The sequence below is a fragment of the Pan troglodytes genome, chromosome 23, assembly GCF_028858775.2.
Source record: "Pan troglodytes isolate AG18354 chromosome 23, NHGRI_mPanTro3-v2.0_pri, whole genome shotgun sequence".
NCBI lineage: Eukaryota > Metazoa > Chordata > Mammalia > Primates > Hominidae > Pan > Pan troglodytes.
Window position 1 is genome coordinate 27,732,122 of NC_086016.1, and position 22,228 is coordinate 27,754,349.

The window sequence follows — 22,228 nt, forward strand, 5'->3', positions numbered from 1 at the left end:
GCAGCCTGACAGAGTGAGGTCTCGTCTCAAAATACAAAAAACCAAATAAAACCAAAAACTAAAAGTTGCATGGAATGGCATTTACACAGCTGTTAAATATTGCAGACTTTCGTTTTCCTTTGTGAATGTCTAAGGCCGTGATGGTATTTTGGAAACATCTTTTTAAAAAAATATGAGGTATTTGGTGGTGGTGGCGGGGTCTATTCTCTATTTAAAATGGAATGAATCCTAATGGCTAAGTAAGATCAAGGGACTTTAATACACATCTTTAACCTGGTCCTACCTTTTTCAAGTGAATTTTCTTTGTCTTTTTTTATATTATGACACAGTAACTGGGAAGAGAATCATGCAATAAATATCGTCATCACCAGTAAGTCTAGAATAGCGTGCAAAATTTCTGTGCTATCTTTTTTGTTCCATTTTGGACCTGCTTCTTTCTGTTTTGTTTCTAGTGGCAGTGGAGAAAAGCTTGTTTTTTATGCAAAACATCCCAATAATATAGAAGAGAAAAATTGCACAATAGCAGTTTCTAAGCAATGAATGAGAGGACACGTATGTTGGTGACTTTGTTGTTTCTCTTCATCCCTCCAATAAATAAAACCGAGAGTTTTGTGGACAGGGATTTATTAGAGTTTCATCATTTAGTTGACTGGCTTATTAAATTCCACATGGAAAACTAGCTTGACTCTCCACATTTCTGTCCTTTAAGTAAGGTGACCTGCTTGATGCTGGATTGATGTTTCAAATTATTTTAAAAATTCAGGCTACTCTATAAGAAAAGCTTATTTGGAAACTCCTTCTTTTGAGATGAGAGTTCTAAGTGAAGCGTTGTGGCCTATGGTTATGACTAGCTGGGGTAGCATAGATGATGGCGGAGCAGATAGAAACAGCAGGGCAAGTTTGAAGTGTTCAGTGGTGCTAGCCTTTCACAACCCTCTTTCCCTTACTTTCAGGAAACTTATGCTCTAGAACTAGGGTTTGAATTGGGTCAGTATTGAAATGATCTTAGTGAGAGGCCAATTTGCTGGACTTCTCTTGTAGATCTGTAGTTATAAAGGTTAGCTCATTAAACCCAGTGACAGTAGATGGTCATTTATTTCGCGTTTATTGCAGTGGATGGTCATTTATTTAGAGTTTAAGAAAACCCCATGGTAGATAGTCATTTATTTAGAGTTTAAGAAAACCCCACTAAGATTTGTAGATGATGTTTTATAGTTTTATATATATTAACTCTTTTTAGTTTTTACAATTATGCTTGGTAGCAGGTAGAAATTTTAAAAAGAAAATAATTACTCCAGATACATCCATGTGGAGACATTGAGAGGTATATTTTATCTATTTGAGGACAGCTGGTTTTCTCCTTAGATACTAGTGTCTTGACTGTGGGGCAGGGAGTGGCTTTCAGCCTTCCAGACTCAGAAACTAGATTTTATTATGTCACTGTACTAAGCATCTGTCTCTTATTGTGAAACTCACATAATCAGCCAAGTCTGCCTGACTAAATTATTCTCTTCCTATAGGCCTCTGGTTCTTATTTTAAGATGAAAGACGCTTTTGAGAATCCCACTAAGTGAGAGCCTCCCCCTCCCAAAAGTGCGCTAACTCACTTACACAGATTTATCTGAAAAGCTACACTATAACTAGAATGTCCAGTTTGCTACATTGCATTAAACACTGGCTCCCACAGGAGCCTACGTGCCCAGCGTCTGTGTGGCTGGAGCTCTCTCTCTTGTGGGTCCCCCTTGTGGGAAGCAAAACGACCATCAGAAGGTGGTGTAGCCAGCACAGACCCACAGTCGGATGAGTCAGATGGTTACTTGGGACCAAGTCACCCCTCCTAGGAGAGGCTTACGCTGGATGTCCAGTACCTGAAATCCCTGACTACAGTGGCTTTGGGACAAGTCATCTTTCCTTATTTTCATGTTTCCCGTTGTAATTGGTGGGCACACGTCCACTGGATTTGAGACTGTAGTTCATGAAACCACTGCCAAAGCTGCCTAGACCAGAAACCTTTGCCATTTCTTGGCCGTTTGTGTTATGTATTGATTTAAAGTTTTTATTCTCAGAGAGCAAGCTTTTTTCTTTATTTAGAGATTCTTGGAAATGGCTCTGTAATACTCATCATCTTATTTTAGAAGACGGAAATTCAGGTTCAGGGAGAAGCTAATTGCTCAAGGTCGCGTTGATAACAAATGGTGCAGCTGAGCTTCAAACCCAGGTTTTCTGATTCCAAATTCAGCGTATTTTCAGAAAAACCTTCAGACTGTCTTTTTCCTGGTGAATCTTATTTTATGAGGAGGGGGCTCATGGATTTGAGTAGAGGAGCACTGTCAATTTCAGACGTTAGTAACACAATTTGAAAATGCATTGTATTCATTCAGTAAAGATTATTCACTGCAGGGGTCTGAGGAAGTGCTCCAGTAACATAATTTCACTGGCCATGTTAACTTAATAATAAATACATTAATAATTTCCGAGAAGAAAAGATGTCATAGATTCCATGTTAACTAATAAGATTGTTATTAATAATGATGGCAATGTTATAACTTGAGAAAAGCTACATGTCATGAGTTCTTAATGTTTTCTTACCCCAAACATCTTTTTGTGATTTTAGGTGCATTCTTAATTAAAATTCATCTCCATGCCTGCCAGTTGGTAAATGAGTATCCTTGACTTGAACACGTTTGTCAGTTACTCTAGATACAATAAAGGATATATATATATATTTTTGAGACAGTCTCGCTCTCTTGCCCAGGCTGGAGTGCAGCGGTGTGATCTCGGCTCACTGTAACCTCCACCTCCCAGGTTCAACTGATTCTCCTGCCTCAGCCTCCTGAGTAGCTGGGACTACAGATGTGCACCACCACGTCTGGCTAATATTTTTCTACTTTTTGTAGAGACAGGGTTTTGCCACATTGCCCAGGCTGGTCTCGAACTCCTGGCCTCAAGTGATTCAACTGCCTCAGCCTCCCAAAGTGTTGGAATTACAGGCGTGAGCCACCTTGCCTGGTCCGTAAAGGATTTTTAATGTTAAACTTGGCACTCATTAGCAGTTCATTCTAAATTGTGATGGAAAATTAATGGAGCGGGTTGCATATCTAACCCCTACCCAGAAAGGTTGTTGAGCTCAGCTTGGGACAGAGTTGTATTTGTCAGGACCACATTAGTAAATCCACTTATGGCTTTTGCCTTTTTCACCTAGTAATGCGCGTGGAGCTTTTCCTCGTCAGCAGTATATAGATCTGTTCAGTGTTTGGAATTGCTGCATGAGATGTCAGAACTCTGATCTACTTGACCCTGTGCTCATAAGCCCAAGAGCAATTGCAGTGAATGTTCTTACATAGGTGCCTTTGGGTCTATGTGTGAGCCTTTCTCTAAGATAGACACCTAGAAATAAGTGAGATATGGGCATAGTCTACTCTACGTAGAGCTGCAAAGAAATTCTAATTTTATTCAGAAGCTTTACTGTTAAGAGTAATATTATTTTTAGTTTGAAATTATTTCATATAAACAATTATTTCATATATATATTTGGGTAAAACAAAAAAGAATAATGTCATTTTTGGTTAGAACCAAGAATTTAAGTGTAAATGAAGAGATACATGAGTACAAGATAAGAATTAAATAAAAATTCTGTAAGATCAAATTTGAATTGGAAGGTTATTTGAAATTCATGATTTTTTTTTCCCCAAATATGTGTGCTTATCATCCCCAGTCTTTAAAAAAATCGAAGAAACAATTGCATTTCCATCACATAGGCACCTCATACACCTGCGCCTGACTCCAGGTGTGGGCGAGATGAGCCTGGACCCTCTGTTATCTGTTGTATCAGAAAAAAAAAGGAGCCATCCAAGAAATGTGGTGGGCACCTTCCCTAACAAACTCTGAGGCCAGAAGAAGGGGTTCCCACTGGCTAAAAGTGAGACACCCTGAACATCAAAAGAATATGACTGATACAAACCCCCGTGGTGGGCAGAATAATGCCCCCCTGAAATATCCACATCTTAATCCCCAGAACCTATGAACATGTTATGTTATATGACAAGGGGGCATTAGGGGTGTAGGTGGCATCACAGCAGCTAAGGTGCTGAGTTTAAGATAAAGAGATTATCCTGGATTATCTAGGTGGGCCCTAGTGTTACCGTGAGGGAGGTGGAGAGTTGGTGTCAGAGCGATGCAACATGAGAATGAGTCAACCAACCACTGCCGGCCTTTTGAGGAAGGAGGAAGGGGCCATGGACCGAGGAATGTGGGCAGCCTGTAGAATCTGGAAAAGGCAAGGAAATGGCCTGTCCCTTACAGCCTCCATGTGAGACCGCAGTCCTACTGACACTCTGACCGACCTCAGCCCAGGGAGGCCCATTTCAGACCTCTGACCTGCAGATCTGTAAGAGAGTCAATTTCTGCTTGATTTAAGCCACCAAGTTTGTGGTAATTTATTATGGCTGCAATAACAAACTAAGATACTCATGCTATCCACAAGAGATCCCCAAACAAGACAGAAGAGAACACCTCGTTGATCACCACCAGCAGTAGAACCAAGGCACCTACTCTGTCTCTGAATAGTGGCAATTGAAAAGGTAAAGAATTAAGCATTTATCCTGCCTTTCCTGTAAAAACTGCTTCTTAGGGTATTTAGAACCCTAGTTGATGGTTGGGGTGGCAGGACAGGAATTCTTTTTTTTTTTTTTTTTTCTTTGTGACAGGTTCTCGCTCTGTCACCCAGGCTGGAGTACAGTAGTGGTGTGATCACAGCTCACTTCAGGCTCAACCTCCTGGGCTCAACTGATCCTCCCATGTAGCTGGGACTACGGGCACTTGCTACCATGCCTGGCTAATTTTTTTTTTTTTTGGTAGATATGGGGTTTCGCCATGTTGCCAAGGCTGGTCGAGAATTCTTGGGCTGAATGATCTGTTCACCTCAGCCTCTCAAAAAGTTGGGATTGCAGGCTTGAGCCTCTGTGCCCGACCAATGAATGAGGGGACTTCTTTTTTTATTTTTATTATTTTTTTTGAGATGGTGTCTCACTCTGTCCCCCAGGCTGGAGTGTAGTGGCATGATCTCAGCTCACTGCAAGCTCCATCTCCTGGGTTCACGCCATTCTCCTGCCTCAGCCTCCTGAGTAGCTGGGACTACAAGCACCCACCACCACACCCGGCTAATTTTTTGTATTTTTAGTAGGGATGTGGTTTCACCGTGTTAGCCAGGATGGTCTCGATCTCCTGACCTCGTGATCTGCCCGCCTCAGCCTCCCAAAGTGCTGGGATTATAGGAGTGGGCCACCGAGCCTGGCCGAGGGGACTTCTTTACAGAAGAATGGCAGCAAATTAATGTGGAAGGAATGGTGAAATTTTGAAAAAAATCCCCATTTTGCAATTCTTAACGAAAATATTGATTTAGGCAAAGATCATCAATGTATGATATCGCTAAATGAAAGATTGATGGGGAATTTCAGATGGAGAGATCAGATTATCACCAACTGAATTTTCTAAGTAAATTTTGCATCACTAGGATGAAATAACTGTGTACCCCCTAATGTGAGGCAATATAAGTACCAAAACCATCTCAAAAGTATTCCTGCCCCCAAATGGTGGACTTGAATATGATCAAGCCTTTTGAGGTAACTTTCAGTTTATAGGAAATATGGAGAGAGAGGAACAATGAAAGACCTTATAAGGAAGCAACAGACAGAAAGGGCATCCCCCATGATGGCTTCCTCGGCTTCCTCAGGGGGTCACTGCATATAAAGGTCAGGGGTGGGGACAGTCAGGTACTCTTGATGAGAAGAGATTTAAGAGATGGCGCTATCAGATGAATGTGTGGATCTTGGTTAGATCCGGATTGAAACCCGGATTGAAATGCAAACTGAAATAGGCTAAAACGACATGTGGTCTGAGATTTGTTATTGATTGATTGATTGATTGAGATGGAGTTTTGCTCTTGTTGCCCAGGCTGGAGTGCAACGGCACAATCTCGGCTCACTGCAACCTCCGCCTCCTGAGTTCAAGCAATTCTCCTGCCTCAGCCTCCCAACTAGCTGGGATTACAGGCGACTGCCACCATGCCCACAGCTAATTTTTTGTATTTAGTAGAGGCGGGGTTTCACCATGTTGGCCTGGATGGTCTTGAACTCCTGACCTCAGGTGATCCTCAGATGAGCCACTGTGCCTGGCTGAGATTTGTTTTAAAATGCTTTAAAAAATAAAGGTGGGATAAGTTGGGTGGAGTGGCTCATGCCTGTAATTCCAGCACTTTGGGTGGCCAAGGCAGGTGGATCAGTTGAATGGAGTTCGAGACCAGCTTGGGCAACACACCAAAACCTCATCTCTACAAAAATTAGTTGGGCATGGTGGCACACACCTGTAGTCCTAGCTACTTGGGAGGCTGAGGTGGGAGGATCACTTAAACCCAGAAGAGTGAGGCTGAAGTGAGCTGAGATTGCACTCCTGCACTCTAATTTGAGCAACAGAGTGAGACTCTGTCTCAAAAAAAAGAGAAAAGTAAAAGAAAAAAAATGGAGGGCGGGGTAGGGAAAAGTAGCAGATTACAGTCTTGGTAACTTCCAGTGAGGTGCTGAGTGATGGGTCTAGGTGTTCACTATATTATATCCTTTTGCATGTTTGAAAACTTCTGCAATAATTTTTCAAAACAGTAGAGAAGATGGCTAGGTGTGAAGATCACAACTGTGTCCCTGCAGGGCTAATGGAAGCCTCATTTTTCCCAATGTCATGTGTAATAGCACTGGTGACTTAAGATGTACTATATAATTTCTATGACAGCATCATACACAGATGCAAGATGCAAATGTACTGCATCTCAAACAACTTCGATTGACGGGAGGATGATGTGTTTTTTGGAAACTGCATTAGATGACTCAGAAAGAGGCTCTGTGACACTGATTCCAAAGATGCGGGTAGAGTTTTAAGAGGCTCGTTTGCAACCTAAGAGTCCCGACTAATCCAACCAGAGTGGACAGATTTACAACTTCTTGACCTGAAGGCTTGCTATAGAAGGATGAGAAAAAAAAAAAAAAATGCAAGAAGGTGATTGAAAGGAGAAAGCACAGTAAGAGATCATACTTTAGAAAACGATGGTCTGTTTACTTCCTGAGTGCAAAAGACTTCACTGACTTCATTCAGATCATGGGTATCTATTAAATCACGGCTCTGATGTTTAAATTTAGCAGAAAAAAAAAAGTAACCCATGCTCTTTAAGATAATCTACCCTCTAAGCATACTATCCATGCCTAAGGAAACCTTGCAATGTAAGTCTCTCTTATTAAAATTATGTTAACAGCTTTCTATTTTTAAATTACTTGAATATTAATTTGTGAAAACATTTCAGAATAATCATTTTAAAATAAATAAGTGTTTCATGGCTGGGCGCGGTGGCTTATCATGCCTGTAATCCCAGTACTTTGGGAGGCCGAGGTGGGTGGATCACCAGAGGTCAGGAGTTCGAGACCAGCCTGGCTGACATGGTGACTCCTCGTCTCTACTAAAAATACAAAAATTAGCCAGGCGTGGTGGTGGGCACCTGTAATCCCAGCTACTCAGGAGGCTGAGGCAGGAGAATCACTTAAACCCAGGTAGCAGAGGTTGCAGTGAGCCGAGATGAGATTGTGCCACTGCACTCCAGTCCAGGTGACAGAGCAATACCCTGTCTCAAAAAAAAAAAAAAGAGTGTGTTGCTCTAAACCGGGCCTCACTAAGTAATTACCAACAGGACCAGTGTGAAGAAAAAAAGTTTATTAAGAGAAAAATTTAAAAAAATCTGAGTAAATTGAGAGCTGTAACATATTTCTAGACAGGAAAACTCGACATTGTGAAGATGTCAGGTCTCCACAAATTAATCTGTAAATTCAAGACCAAAATTCAAATGAGAATCATTCCAAATGAGAATTTTAAAGAAACTCACAAGCCAGTGCTCATTCATCTGAAGAAAAAATGGGCAAAAATAACCAATACAATTTTGGAAAAGTAAAACAATGGAGATTTGCTCTAATATAAAACATTCCTCTAGCAACTAAAACAGTGTAAATATTCATGTATAGATGTGTACACATATCAGTTTGGTTTATGTTAAATACAGGTGGCATTTCGAGTGGAGGAGGAAGAGTGATGTGTGGTAGCTGTCTATCAAATAAAGCCATAATTCCTCCACATTATACACAAAAATAAATTCCAGGGTATTTAATGAGATAATAAAAAAGCTAAAAATACAAAAAAGGAATATATTCTTATTGTGGAGTACAGATACTCTGGGCTTTCCTAAGCAAACCCCAAACCTGGAAACCACAAAGGAGGAGATGAATGGATATGAGGACATGAATGAAAAGTTGGCATGTGACAGAGATCTCAGAATCCAAATTAAAAGACAGGAGGAAAAATTACATTGCATGACCTTCTGTGGAGCATGTTTTAGTTTGTAAGTCTATCTGCTTAGATAGCGCGTACTTACTTAAATTCCTGACTGGCTCTTGTCCTAGGGAAGAGAGGGGGTAGGAGGCCTGGACTGTGTTTGGGTGTCCAGGAAGTAAGGCAATTTGTATCAAATGAGTCGCCTGTTTGCTAGTGGTAATTTCATCTGTTAGTCATTGGGAAGGAAGAGCTTGCTTTAAAAATGCCACAGAAAGATGGACGTTAATTTCATAGGTGGTAATTTAGGAATTCTTCTCACATGGCTACAAAAATAAGTCAGTCCAAAAGTGGAGGCTATTTGTGGCCTGGCGTTTTTCTGTGTACTTTTTTTTTTTTTTTTCTTAGTTACTGTCATCCATTGTCTGTTCCATTAGGTTATTTGGGGCAGGCTAACAGGACTTACACAATCCTTCCCCTTGGAAGGATCAGCCTTGCCCACGGTTCCTTAGATTCTGTCATTGAGCTGTAGTGACCTGGGTTCTGGGGCACCCTGCAGTCACACTGTTTAGGCTGTCTGTGTCCTCTCCTGTCACCCCCTCTGGACATGGGCTCCTTGAAGGCAGGGGATGAGTGGGGTTCACTGTGTATTCTGAGGGTCAGACTCAGTGCCTGGCTCAGGGTAAGGATGCAGCACCTATCTTTTGAATGAGCGAATGGGTGAATGAACAGATGAGTTGTCTTTTCCTTTTCCTCCCAATGAGTCTATGTATTTAATAGCCTATATTAGACATAGCTAATATACCAAGTATTTGACTCGTTAGAGACAGCTGTGGCAAAGATTTGATACTTCAAATGGTGCGAGATCAGAAATTCTTGAATTCATTTGAATGTGCAGAAATATTGTATAGGTTATAACATCATATTTCAACTCCAAATTTGGACAGATTTGGCACTATAGCTTTTATAAACTATGAAAAATAGTTTTCTCTAAACAATGCTACTGCAGCTTATGTGAGAAAAATACTAGAGAAAAGCTAATGGTTTATTAATGAGTAAGGAAATATGCAAATATGAAACTAGAATCGACTGGGGGCAGAAGTAGGGAGGTGGGAGTAAATGCCTAAAATCTTTGGGAGTACTTTTTCTGGAAGACTTTGATTTATTTTGAAAAGTGACTTTGAAAGCTCTGCTTTAGCCATGTGGTGGTTCCCCCATTATCTGTGGTTTTGCTTTCAGCAGTTTCAGTTGTCCGGAGTCAATTGAGGCCTGAAAATGTTACATGGAAAATTCCAGAAATAGATAATTGCTAAGTTTTAACTTGCATGCCATTTTGACTAGAAAGATGAAGTCTTGCACCATTCTGTCTGGAACGTGATTCCTTTGTTCAAGGAATCCTCAGTGTAGATGCTACTGCCCTGTGAGTCCCTTAGTACCTGGCTTAGGTATCAGATCCTTTGTAACCCTTATTTTATTGAATGATGGCCTCAAAGTGTGTGAGTAGCGATGCTGGCAGTTCAGATATGCCAAAGGGAAGCTGCAAAGTGCTGCCTCAGTGAAAAGGTGAACATTCTCAACGTAAGAGAACAGAATAAATCATATGCGGAGGTTTCTAAGAAGTAAGAATGTTCTATCCATGAAATTGTGAAGAGTATATTGTTATAATTGTTCTATAAGCAGTTATTGTTGATCCCTTACTGTGCCTAACTGATAAATTTAACTTTATCATAGATGTGTATGTATAGGAAAAAACAGTAAATATAGGATTCTATACTATCTGCAGGTTCAAGTATCCACTGGCCTTGTATTTCTTTTTTTAGTCAAGATGATTTGAGAAACTTAGGTACAGGGAAACCCTGTGCCCGGTCACTTGAATGGAAAGGCCGTCTTTATTAATGAAAACATGGCTTAAGCTGTTGTAACCAAGAGACCCCAAAATGAGATGGCCCCCACGTCCAGGCCACACCACAGACCAATTACATCAGACTCTCCCTGGAGAGGGCCAGGCACCAAGATTTTTAGAATTCTTCCCAGGTAATCCTAAAGTCTAGGGAAAGTGGAGAACCACTGGCCTGGAGTTATTCAGAACTGACTAGGGAGGGGACTGGGTTTTGCAGCCCACAGCTTTCCCTCATCCTGGGCTTGTAGAACAGCTCTGCCTGCCTCACTATAGGGCCTTCACCTCTCGGCCAAGCCTCGTGTTATGGGTGTTTCCTACTCAGGAGGAAGTGGAGTGCACAAGTTCCTTTTAAGGAAGTGAAGTGGAAGTAGCATGTTTCACTCACATTCCATTGGCGGGTGCTAGGACATGTGACTATGTAACCGCAATAGAGGTTGAGAAATGTGATGTGAATCTGGTTGGCCATCTGCCCTGCTCATTTTTGAGGTGGGAAGGTTTCTGTTACTGATAGGTAGAATGTAATGGTTACCATGCTATCCATTAATTAAAACTATTTATTATCAATTACCAATTATCAATTCTAAAACTGAACAGAGTTCAACTGACCTCATATATATGTCATGTGAGATAATTACACACATACACACACAGGCAAGCTATGAGCTAGATGCAAAGACTTGGGAGAGGCTTTAGTTTACATTAATTACAAAGTTTTAAAGTTTACATTTACTAAGCTTTTAGTTTATATTAATCATAAAGTTGTTGCTCTTTGTTCCACTGTCATTTATGAGTTGTTTAGGAGTGGAAACGCTGCTGTGGGTGACTTTTTCATTTGTTTGGGCTCCCTTGGTGCAAACTTAGAGGCAGAAAAGCGATTTCAGCCAAAACGTATTCCAGTGATGTCAGTTGCAATCCTGGGTCATCACATAAAGGTTATAGCAACTTCAAGGGTGTAGAATCTGAAAAAAGTTAAGGTTAAATAGGAATATCATTTTTGGTAGGGCATGACATTTTCTAGAGCCCCCTTTTAATTATCTTGCTATATACACTCTTACTTGTAGAAACCATTCTTGAAGGGTTGGGGAAGGCTCCACGGTGTTGGTGGGTACAGATTTAGTATAAATGAATTAGTCTTACTCATCTTTCTATATTCTTGTGGCCAGAATACTTCCAGACCCATAACAGATCCTTAGCAAATATTAACTGACATGAATATGCTTATATCATTGTGTAGTTTATTTAGAAAAATGATACTCTTTCACTCCTTTGTGGACATTTCACAGTGACATGTTGAGTCCTTTGGTATGCAACAGTGTTGAAGGTGGGGGATTGAGTACTAGAATGATAGCTGATGTCTCTTCAAGGGTGGTGGCAGACACAGGGACTTCTATCATTAACAGTTAGAAAGAGTGAATAAGACCTGCTGTGCAATAACACAACAGGGTGACTATAGTCAATAATAACTTAATTGTACATTTTAAGATAACTTAAAGAGTATAATTGGATAATTTGTAACTCAGAGGAGAAATGCTGGAGGGGTTGGATACTCCATTCTTCATGATGTGCTTATTTCACATTGCATGTCTATATCAAAACATTTCATGTCCCCGTAAATATATCTACCTACTGTGTACCCACAAATGTTAAAAGATAAATTTTAAAAAAAATCATGACAGTCCATTGTGGGAAATGATACAGCAGTGATGTACAGCAAGCAGTAGGAACAGAGGTGGGAGGGCTCACCTCTGCAGAGTTGGGGAGGGCTGCATAGTCTTGGTGACCCCTGAACTGGGTCATGGAGGATGAGTAGGAGATTTTCATGTGAAAAGGAAAGGGCATTAGAGGGAATGGTATTTACAGAGTGATGGAGCTGTGGAAGAGCCTGTGTCTTTCATGAAAAATGAAAAAATCAAGTGTGGCTGCAGTGTGAGAAACACAACAGCAAGACCTGGTTGAGGCAGCCTCCTTGAAAATGCTCCCTGCAGTACACTAAGGGGTTTGGACGTTGGGCAAAGCAAGAGGCCCTTGCAATCTTCTTTTTTTTTTTTTTTTTTTTTTTTGAGATGGAGTCTCATTCATGCTGGAGTGCATGGCACGATCTCAGCTCACCACATCCTCCACCTCCCGTGTTCAAGCAATTCTCCTGCCTCAGCCTCCTGAGTAGCTGGGATTACAGGTGCCCGCCACCACGCCCAGCTAATTTTTGTATTTTTAGTAGAGACAGGGTTTCACCATGTCAGCCAGGCTGGTCTGGAACTCCTGACCTCAGGTGATCCCCCTGCCTCAGCCTCCCAAAGTGCTAGGATTATAGGCGTGAGCCATCGTGCCCAGCGGCCCTTGCAGTCTTTTAAATGAGATGATTACATGGTCCGATTTATATTTTAGAAAAATTACTCTTGGAAACAAGGAGGCTGCAACCCTCCCTGCATGAGGCTTCCTGACCCTAGTCTCTGTCCTCTAATAATGCCACAGCCACAGAACATAGTCTCTTCTGTATTATTCCTGATTTAAAGGATTTTGATGAAAAGGCAAATGGATTCTGAAATGATTCTTACAACTAATTTATTTTATTTTTATTTTTTATTTTTTGAGGCAGAGTCTTGCTCTGTCACCCAGGCTGGAGTGCAGTGGCGCGATCTTGGCTCACTGCAGCCTCTGCCTCCCAGGCTTAAGCAATCCTGCCACCTCAGCCTCCCAAGTAGCTGGGACCACAGACACGTACCACCATGCCTGGGTAATTTTTTTATAGTTGTGGTAGAGATGGGTGATATGGTTTGGCTGTATCCCCACCCAAATCTCATCTTGAATTGCACTCCCATAATTCCCACCTGTGGTGGGAGGAACCTGGTGGGAAATAATTGAACCACGGGGCAGTTTCTCCCACACTGTTCTCGTGGCAGTGAGTAAGTCTCACGAGATCTGATGGTTTGATAAGGGGAAACCTGTTTTGCTTGGTTCTCATTCTCTCTTTTGCCTGCTGCTATGTAAGACGTACCCTTTGCCTTCCACCATGATTGTGAGGCCTCCCCAGCCACATGGAACTGTAAGTCCAATTAAACCCTGTTTCCTGGATACATTACCCAGTCTCAGATATGTCTTTACCAGCAGTGTGAAAACGGACTAATACAATGGAGTTTCACCATGTTGCCCAGGCTGGTCTCAAACTCCTGAGCTCAAGCGATCCACCTGCCTCAGCCCCTCAAAGTGCTGGGATTACAGGTGTGAGCCACCGCGCCCTGCCTGTTGTAACTAATTTAAAGGGATAGTTTCAAGTATAAAGGTTCAGTCTCTTTGATTAGGTAAACCGAGGACACCATAAATTTATTTATCATTCAGCTGGTGTCTGTTTGGGGATGATTTTTGTATCTGATGACTGTTTGTGGGCCAGTGAAATTCAAGTATATTTATTGTCACCTTAATATCTAGTTATATTGCAAAGAAAAAGGCATTAAAACAGAATGTGGATTATCAAAATATTATAGGAAAAGCACAAAATAAATTTGTAGTTAGCCTAATTGGGTTGTTATCTGAACGTAGATTGTCCTGTGCTGAATTGTTTAATGCTACGCAAATTATATGAGACTTTCCTGTAAAAGACATAAGAAACTGAGGAAACTCAAAGAGTTGACATTAAACTATTTAAGATTCTTTTACAGACCTCATCAGAATCCTGGTGGAGTTTGGTGGTTTTAAATCTAGTGGTCAAGTTTTTATTGTGACTTTGGATAACAGAGCTCTGTTTTGCGTGCTTGATGAGTGGTTTGTGGGAAATACTTAGTAACTACATATAAGGAAAGTAGTTTCATTTTGGGGGAACAGAATCTTGATATGATTGTGTGGTCATTAAAAAGAATCTTTTGGTTTTCTTGATGGTCAGTAATGGTAACAATTCTCATTTGTGTGCTGCTTATAGTTCATTAATTTTTTTTTTTTTTTTTTTGAGACAAGGTCTGTCGCCCAGGCTGGAGTGCAGTGGTAAGATCATAGCTCACTGCAGCCTCAAACCCCTGGGCTCAAGTAATTCTCCTACCTCAGCCTCCTGAGTAACTGAGACTACAGGTTCATGCCACCATCTTGGCTAGCTTTTTAATTTGTTTTTGTAGAGAGGGGTTCTCGCTATGTTGCCCAGGCAGTTCTTGAACTCCTGGCCTGAAGTGATGCTTCTGCCTCAGCCTCCTGAGGAGCTGAGATTATAGAGCCACCAAGCCCACTCGCTGCTTATAGTTTAGAAAGCACTCTCTTACAAACTTGTTCAACCTTTATGACTACCTTATTATGTGCTACTAGTTTTTCTAGGCAATATGTTACCTATTAATTAAAATATTTGCTTAAATGCATTTTATTTTGGACATTAGAATAAAACATAATTAAACCTCAGATAGAATATGTAGGATTTTAAATGTGAGGTTATCTAGCAGTGTCCTAAACATTGTAGTTTCTCTACCAGTAAGGTGTTGACGTACAACCTAGCCCACCTATTCTTGGCCCATAGGGAGCAGATATCTGGTGTCTGGTCTTTCAACCACTTTCGTAGTAGAAAACAAATTAAAATTATAATACAATATTTATTATACTTACCATGGATTTATGTAGCAGTAGGCCATGACAGATAGGGCTGGTATATTTCCAGCCAGTTGGTATTAAATTAACACAAGTCATTATGCCTCCAAGCAGTATACAGTGTATGATATACATAACTCTTATTTTGGTGAGGAGGAGTATAAAAGTAATAACCCTGGACTCTGGAGGCCGGAATTTGATGCTTTAAAACTTTGTATAATGAAAATTTTAAACATGTACAGAACAAGAGAATAGGAGTATGAAATTGATGCAGCCATCACTCGGCTTTCTCAGTTATTAATACTGTATTAGTCTGTTCTCACACTGCTAATAAAGACATACCTGAGACTGGATAATTTATAAAGGAAAGAGGTTTGATGGACTCACAGTTCCACATGGCTGGGGAGGCCTCACAATCATGGTGGAAGGTGAAGGAGGAGCAAAGGCATGTCTTACATGGCAACAGGCAAGAGAGTGTGTGCAGGGGAACTCCCCTTTATAAAACCATCAGATCTCGTGAGACTAATTCACTATCATGAAAACAGCATGGGAAAGATCCAGCTCCATGATTCAATGACCTCCCACTGGGTCCCTCCCACAACACGTGAGAATTATGGGAACTACAATTCAAGATGAGATTTGGATGGGGACACAGCCAAACCATATCAAATACATAGCTAATTTTGTTTCCTCTATACCTCCTATTTTCTTTAGATTATTTTGAAGCAAGTCTAGAGATCGTATATATAATTTCATCTTTAAATATTTCTATATGCATTCCTGAAAGATAAGAACTCTTTCAGAGTACAAAAGTGAAAGTGGAATACAATGCCACTGTGAAAAAAATGTTCCCTTAATATTATCAAATAGTCAATGCACATTCTCATTTCTCTATTTTTTTTAAAGAATACTGTTTTACTTGAATTGAGTTTTTAATAAGGTCCATACATTATGCCTGATTGTTATTTCTTTTGATTCTTTTTTGACCTATACATTCCTCTGCTATCATTATTTTCTCTTGAGACTTTTTGTTAAAGATATCAGGTCATTTTGTTGTGTAGTTTCCCCACACTCAGGGTTTTACTTACTGCATCCTAATGGTGCAATTAAAACAAACAAACAGGCCGGGCGCGGTGGCTCACGCCTGTAATCCTAGCATTTTGGAAGGCTGAGGCGGATGGATCATAAGGTCAAGAGATCGAGACTCTCCTGGCCAACATGTTGAAACCTTATCTCTACTAAAAATACAAAAAATTAGCCAGGCGTGGTGTTGGGCACCCATAGTCCCAGCTACTCGAGAGGCTGAGGGAGGAGTATCACTTGAACTTGGGAGGCAGAGGTTGCAGTGAGCTGAGATTGCGCCACTGCACTCCAGCCTAGCGACAGAGCGATACTGCGTCTCAAAACAATAAAACAAAAAACAAACAAACAAATAGCATTATTGAGGTATAATTAACCTAATATAAACAACATATTACAAGTGCACAGTTTGGTGAGTTTATCTACATTGGCAAAACCATTACCAAAATTCAGATAATGAACGTCTCAATTGTCTCACCAGCTGGGCGTTCTACAATTCAATTTGATTTTGACACCACCTTAAGTTAGCAGAGACCCCCTCCCCGCTGCTAGGTTAAGGGCTCATTCCCACAAGACTGCCCCAATTCAGATGCCAGCTAGGAATGGGGTTCCCAGTCTCCCATACTTCTGCCTGGCTGACCACAAATTCATGGACTCCCATGACCATCCTCTCTGGTGTGCTGTGTCACTTGAATGACTCACAGAACTCAGGAAAATGCTATCCTTATGGTTAGTTTTATTATGAAAGATGCAACTCAGGAATAGCAAAATGGAAGAGGTACATGGTGCAGGGTCTTGCAGGGAGGGGTAGAGAGCAGAGCTTCTGTGCCCTCTCTGAGTGCACCACCTTCCCATCTCATGATGTGTTCACCTGGAAGCTCTCCCAACTCTTCAAGAGTTTTTAAGCAAAGTAGGCTTGATTGCAGAAAGCTTTGGGTGTTGGTGACAGAACTCAATCCCCAGCCTCCCTGAGGTCAGGGGATAAGGGTGAAAGTCTTAACCCTCTAGTCACACTTTTGCTTACTCTGGCAACAAGCCCCCATATTGAACTATCTAGAAGCCCACCAAGAGTCAGCTCATTAGCATAAACTCAGGTATGGTTGAAAAGGGCTCCTTAGGAATAAAAGACACTCCTATCAGGAAATTTCAAGCGTTTTTGGAGCTCTGTGTCAGGAACCAGAGAGAAAAACTAAATATATTTTTTATTATACCACATGCACCATCCTTAAAAGTTTGCTCCTGCCTCTTTGTAATCAAACGTTGTGTACTTTTTTGGGGGGTCTGGCTTCTTTAAATCAGCACAGTTATTCTGAGATCCATCTGGGTTTTAAAATGTATTCATGGGGAGCAGTTTTTAATTTTGACGAAATTAATTTATCAGTTTTTCTCTTAGTATTCATGTTTTTGCTCTCATGTCTAAAGTCTTTGCTTGAACTAGTCACGAAGTTTTTTTTATATTTTCTTTGAGAACTTTTATAGTTTTAGGCTTGATATTTAGACCTATGGTCAATCTTGAATTACTTTTTAGAAACAATAATTGCAGCTTTAATTTTAGATTTAAGGGGTACATGTGCAGGTTTGTTATGTGGGTGTATTGCGTGATGATGAGGTTTGGGGTATGACTGATCCCATTGCCTAGTTAGTGAGCACAGTATCCAGTAGTGTTTCAACCCTTGCTCCCTTCCCTCCCTCCCCTGCCATTCATCCCTGCTGTCCAAATCCAGCAGCACATCAAAAAGGTTATGTCCGTGAGTACCCAGTGTTTAGCTCCCACTTATAAGTAAGAACATGTGGTATTTGGTTTTCTGTTCCTGTGTTAATTTGCTTAGGATAATCACCTACCGCTGCATTCACATTGCTGCAAAGGACATGATTTCATTCTTTTTAATGGCAATATAGTATTCCATGGTGTATATGTACCACATTTTCTTTATCCAGTCCGCCATTGATGGGCATGTAGGTTGATTCCTTGTCTTTGTTATTAATGAATAGTGCTGTGATGAACATATGAGTGCATGTGGTTTTTTTTTTTTTTCTTTTGGTAGAACGATTTATTTTCTTTTGGAAAGAAAATAAATATATTCAGTAATAGGATTGCTGGGTTGAATGGTACTTCTTTGTTAAGTTCTTTGGGAAATCTCCAAACAGCTTTTCACAGTGGCTGAATTAATTTACATTCCCACCAGCAGTGTATAGGCGTTCCCATTTCTCGGAAGCCTTGCCAGCATCTGTTTCTTTCTTTTCTTTTCTTTTCTTTTCTTTCTTTCTTTTTTTAAATAATAGCCATTTGCCTGGAGTGAGATGGTATCTCATGGTGGTTTTGATTTACGTTTCTGTGATGATTAGTGATTTTGAGCATTTTTTCATATGTTTTTTGGTTGCTTGTACGTCTTCTTTTGAGAAGTGTCTGTTCATGTCTTTTGCCCATTTTTTAATGTAATTATTTGTTTTTTGTTGTTAAGTTCCTTATAGAATCTGGATATTAGACCTTTGTCAGATGCATAGTTTGTGAATATTTTCTCTCATTCTGTAGGGTGTCTGTTTACTCTGTTGATAGTTTCTTTTGCTGTGCAAAAGCACTTTAGATTAATTGGGCCCTACTTGTCAATTTTTGTTTTCTTTGCAGTTGCTTTTGAGGACTTTTTTTTGCATTTTTTGAGGACTTTTTTGTATATGGTAAAAGGTAGGGATCCAGTTTCAATCTTCTGCATATGGCTAGCTAGCTATCCCAGCACCATTTATTGAGTAGGGAGTCCTTTCTCTCTTATTTTTGTTGACTTTGTCAAAGATCAGATAGCTGAAGCTGCATTGGCTTTATTTTTGGGTTCTCTCTTCTATTCCACTGGTCTGTGTGTCTGTTTCTGTATCAGCACTATGCTGTTTTGGTTACTGTAGCCTTATGGTATAGTTTGAAGTTGGGTAATATGATCCTCTAGCTTTGTTCTTTTTTCTTAAGATTACTTTGGCTATTTGGGCTCTTTTTTTATTCCATATTAATTTTAGAATAGTTTTTACCCATCCTGTGAAAAATGACATTGGTAGTTTGATAGCAATAGCATTGAATCTGTAGATTGTTTTGGGCAGCATGGCCATTTTTACAATATTGATTCTTCCAATCTGTGAGCATGGAATGTTCTTCCATTTGTGTGTATGTATCATCTATGATTTCTTTCATTGGTGTTTTGTAGTTCTACTGGTAGAAAAAAGTCAAGGAGGAGGGACTCCTCCCTAACTCATTCTGCAAAGCCAGTATTACCCTGATGCCAAAACCTGGCAAAGACACAGTGAAAAAAGAAAACTACAGGCCAACATCCCTGATGAACACAGAGGCAAAAATCCTCAACAAAATACTAGCAAACCAAATCCAGCAGCACATCAAAAAGGTTAATTCATCATGATCAGGTAGGCTTCATTCCTGGGAGGCAAGGTTGGTTCAACATATGCAAACCAATAAATGTGATTTACCACATAAAAAATTGAAAACTGGCCCGGTGCGGTGGCTCACGCTTGTAATCCCAGCACTTTGGGAGGCTGAGGCAGGTGGATCACGGGGTCAGGAGATTGAGACCATCCTGGCTAACACGGTGAAACCCCGTCTCTACTGAAAATACAAAAAACTAGCCGGGCGTGGCGGTGGGCACCTGTAGTCCCAGCTACTCGGGAGGCTGAGGCAGGAGAATGGCATGAACCTGGGAGGCAGAGCTTGCAAGTGAGCTGAGATCGCGCCACTGCACTCCAGCCTGGGCAACAGAGCGAAACTCCATCTCAAAAATAAATAAATAAATAAAATAAATAAAAACAAAACCATATGATCATCATAATAGACGTGGAAAAAGCTTTCAATAAAATCCAGTATGCTTCATGTTAAAAATCCTGAACAAACTAGATATTGAAGGGACATACCTCAAAATAATAACAGCTATCTATGACAAACCTAAATACAATATCATATTGAATGAGCAAAAGCTGGAAGCATTCCCCTTGAGAACTGGAACAGACAAGGATTCTCATTCTTGCCACTCTTATTCAACATAGTACTGGAGCAATCAGGCAAGAGAAAAAATAGAAGGCATCCAAATAGGAAAAGAAGGAGTCAAACTGTCTTTCTTTGCCGATGATAATGATTCTGTACCGAGAAAACCCTAAAGACTCTGCCAAAGACTCCAGGAATTGATAAACGACTTCAGGAAGTTTCAGGATACAAAATCAATGTACAGAAATCAGTAGCATTTCTATACACCAATAACGTTCAAGCTGAGAGCCAAATTAAAATGCAGTCCCATTTACAGTAGCTGCACACACACAAAAGACTTAGGAATACATCAAATTACTTTTTGTGTGTAGTATTAGACAACCAGCCACATTCTTTGAGCTAAAAATAAAAACATGCAAGATATTAAAAATACAAATAGGGACTGAATAGTACAGTGAAGAAAATTACAAGTAGAACATAAGGGAATAGTCAAGAATTGTAGGAAAAAATAAAAATATAAGCACAGACTAGATTTCTCATGTTTAGGAAATTAGACTTTTTAAATAAATAAAAACTTGCCAGGCATGGTGGCTTGCACCAATAATTCCAGCCACTTGGGAGGCTGAGGTGGGAGGATCTCTTGAGGCCAAGAATTTAAGACCAGTCTGGGCAACATAGTAAGACTCTGTCTCCAAAAAAAAAAAAATAATTACTGGGTGTGGTGGTGTGCACTTACAGTTTCTGCTACTCAGGAGGCTGAGGTGGGAGGATGGCTTGAGCTCAGGAGTTTGAGGCCGCAGTGAGCTATGATCACACCACTGCACCCCAGCCTGGATGACAGAGCAAGACCCGCTTTGTATGTATGTATGTATATGTAATACACATGTATATGTGTATATATATGTATAAAATGTTCTACTTCAAGGAAGATGATTACATGAAGGTATATAAGAACCACCACCACCAACCACCCTCTACAAGAAGGGAAGAGTAAAAATCATATCATGGTAGGAATTGTATGGAAAAATTGGAAAGTCAGAATGGAATAGGTAGTACATTGCTAAATTTGTTGATTGTTTTAGAATGCTTCTGGAACACTTCTTCAAGAGTATTCATGGGGAAAAATGAGAGTCGTGGGTAGGTGAAAAACCAGTTGTCATACATGAAATGTTGGATGAATCAAATAAATGAGGGCTTTTAATTTACTAAAGAAAAAGATTGCTGTTCTTCAAAAGGAAGTAATGTGATCTATGAATAGAGTTTAGACTCAATTGAACTATTCTGCTTCAATCAAGAAAATATTTGGCAATATGAAAAGTGAGAGATGAAGAACATTTTAATATCTAGTTTTTACTTTTATATTACTTGCATTTTAAACATCTATTTGAAAATGTTAATAAATTAGCAATTTCAAAAAAATTTAAAATTATCATTTGATTTATTCCCTCAGAACTTTGAGACAGGAGAGTACTATGAGTGACTTCTCATAGCTAGGTATAATTAAATGCAGGGGCAAGCAACTGGCTATTCTATGCACTGTTACAATTAGTGATAGGCCATCCCTGGCAGAGTCTTAGCATGTCTTGTAACTTGTTGGAAAAATAAACCCTTCCTCTTCATTCATATCTTTATTGAGACTCATAATTTACTTGATACTTACCATGGCTCAAGTGCTGGACTTATATTCACAGAATTTAACTAATCATGGCACTTGATTCATGATACTCTCTCATTATTAATTTATGCATGGCCTTCTTTGTTTTGTAGGCATTGAATCATTCATTAATTCATTTTAAATAATATTATAAGCACTTATAGTACCAGCATGAGAACAAGGATACTGAGAATAATTTCCTTCTACTGTGAGTTCCTTCCCCATTCCATCTCCTGGCCTTGTGTTTCCTTTCCTCCTTCTCCCTGTAGGCAGCCACTCATTATGAATTACACATTACACACTTCCCTGCCTTTCAGAAATGTATGGTTTTATTACATACATGTATTTCTATAGATTATATTTTTAGTTTTGGATTTATAATTAGGGTCTCATGCTCTGTGTCTGAAAGTTGTGGGACAATATCAAATGTTCTAACATGTGAGTAAGTGAAATATCAGAAAGAGAAGAGAAAGAGTCGACTAAAAAAATATGCAGAGAAAATGGCTGAGAATTTTCCAAAATCAGTGAAAGATAGAAAGTTGGGAAGGGTAGGAGAAAGGGTGGGGAAGGAAGAAATTTGTTAAAGGATATAAAATTACAGCTAGATAAGAGAAATACATTCTAGTATTCTATAGCACTGTAGGATGACTATAGTTAACAATAATACATAATTTCAAATAGCTGGAAGGAGAACATTGAATGT

General features: G+C 40.0%; 1 protein-coding gene across 22 annotated transcripts in view; it reads left to right on the forward strand.

Moving 5' to 3' along the window:
• Nucleotides 1–22,228, forward strand: part of GRK3 (G protein-coupled receptor kinase 3) — a 279,994-nt gene that overhangs the window by 126,898 nt on the left and 130,868 nt on the right. Inside the window, exon 1 of one of the 22 annotated variants that reach the window (XM_063808431.1) lies at nt 19,085–19,300. The exons of the other annotated variants lie outside the window; for them this stretch is intronic. The gene's annotated coding sequence lies outside the window, so the exon portion shown is untranslated. Of the gene's footprint in view, nt 1–19,084; nt 19,301–22,228 lie in introns of those variants that run through there. 22 annotated transcript variants of the gene reach the window in all.